The sequence below is a fragment of the Ambystoma mexicanum genome, chromosome 9 (genome assembly GCF_040938575.1).
Source record: "Ambystoma mexicanum isolate Mex_15411 chromosome 9, UKY_AmexF1_1, whole genome shotgun sequence".
Lineage (NCBI taxonomy): Eukaryota > Metazoa > Chordata > Amphibia > Caudata > Ambystomatidae > Ambystoma > Ambystoma mexicanum.
The window spans coordinates 1,466,612,242-1,466,614,283 of NC_090931.1; the positions used below are offsets into that span (position 1 = coordinate 1,466,612,242).

The window sequence follows — 2,042 nt, forward strand, 5'->3', positions numbered from 1 at the left end:
ATGATTCTTGGAATCATTGATCTCAGGGGAGGGGGGGTGGGAGGCTCCCGGTTGGGGCCTCCTGGTCAGGGCAAAACAAAAATGCTGACAGTGGTGCACACCTGGTAACAATTGATATAGAAATTCAAATCATCATTATATGTACAGAAGAGCTGGTTTAAGAATTTAAAGGTGCGGGGGAGGAAAAAAGGCCTTGGCACAAAGCCTAAATCAGAAAAGAGAAAATAGAAGAGGACCCAAAAAGTGGGGCCCTCCCGTCCCCTGCACACTGTTTACTGATGCCACATAGGGCCTTCAAATATATGGATATAGATATATAACAGCAGTTTGTTAGTTGAGCATATAACAATTTATTTGGCAAAGAGGAAAACAAAATTTGCCAAAAGGCACATTCTGTTGTACAAAGTAATTCGTGACGTTTAACATATTAAAACAAATTGCGAAGAAGCAATAAATGATGGAGAGGTGATGCTGTCCAATTGTGGAGTGGCCGACGCGTTTCGAGGGTAACCTCTTCTTCATAAGGGCCCAATTGAACTGTTGACAACATTTCAAGGAGACAAAAAGTAAAATCTTTTATTTTATTTCCATAACAGTCAAGGACTGACTGACAAGCTGTACATAACTCGGGATGCTAGCGAGATGGTGAAGAGCAGAATACTGGAGATCTAGTATGGTGAAAAGAGTGAACTAACAGATCAAAGAGAAACACTCTATACTAATAGCTAAACACATAACAAAGGAGATGTATTGTGTGAGATCCACCTACATGGTGGGATCTAGAAAATGGCGTGATGAAGAGTCAGACAGATCGAGATAAGCCAAAAGCGGTAGTGGGTTCTAAATAGCAAGGACCACCCTTGAATAGTGAAAAAGCTTAGTCAATATGGGGAGCGTGTTTAAGAAAAAACCATACCCCTCCTGTGGACGGAGAAAGAATAACTCCAAAAGAGCGCTACTGAGTAAAATAAATAATACTTAAAATAAACCGGAATTGGTTTTAAAGAATGCACTCACTCGAGTTGCGGGACGAGTAGCCAAGGCAACAGGGGCATCCGTGTGGTCAACAAGTATTCGAAACAATTATACGATGCAGGGCATCTGCAAAGAGACACGTACTGCTGGCACCTAAGTGGGGACATATACATTTCTGTTATACTGGAGAGAAATAAACCTGGGGTCTCCCAACCGGGCAAAGGGACCCAAGTAGCGGTAGCTTACCTGTACAGTGCGGGGAACACTGTTAGTGGAAACTGAAACCGGCAGGCAGTGGCTCCGCTCGGTCGTAACCTAGGGAATGAGCTGTGCTGGGGACACGCCGTCAGACGTAGAAAGGAAACTAAATAATAAACATAGAAAAGGGCATAGAAGCCGGTGAGTGAGGAATATGGAGGCCATCATGCAATGGCGCATAGTGCAAGCGTACTCATAGGGACTGACCAGAGATCAGGATAAATAAGAAAAGTAGAGTTAATATGTTCCATAATGAAACATAAGAATTCTGGTGTTCACCATCGCAACGCATTTTATAATTTTGGTTCTAATGGAACAGAAATTTGTGAATAGTACAATAATCGTTACAGTCATGATAGATAACACAAATGGTACATGCAGTTTACTCTTAATAGTCCAAAACAAATCATGTAGAGTCATGAGGCTACTCATTATATAGTGAGACAAGTATAATTCAATGGCAAGGGGATAAAAGATTGCGATGTAGCCTATTACTCATACAAGGTTCGAACGAATGGGCCCTATGTGTCACAAGATTCTCTCTTTCTGACCTGTTTTTCCTTGCTTGTGGTCTTCTTGGATGCAACTTCCTTCTTCCTCACTGTCCGACACTTGCACAGGTTGGAGCGTGAGTCTTCGGGTTCCAGCGTGGTAGCCAACTGCCTAAGCCAGATAGCGTTCAGTATCCAGGAATGTAGCTACGAATCCAGGAAGGAGGAGGAGCAAATGTCCTACGCTCAGAGGATGTTTGAGACACCTCGGTACGAGCGCAAGACGGGGTCCGGGATGTGGGATAAGGCTAGCGGGTA

General features: G+C 43.4%; 1 long non-coding RNA gene across 1 annotated transcript; it reads right to left on the reverse strand.

Moving 5' to 3' along the window:
• Positions 1-326: 326 nt before the first annotated feature.
• On the reverse strand, positions 327-1,723 carry LOC138489817 (uncharacterized). The gene is made up of 3 exons (XR_011274923.1): positions 1,222-1,723; positions 1,018-1,128; positions 327-537 (listed from the first exon to the last, which is right to left on the reverse strand). It is a non-coding gene; the product is annotated as an uncharacterized lncRNA (long non-coding RNA).
• Between the last annotated feature and the right edge of the window lie 319 nt (positions 1,724-2,042).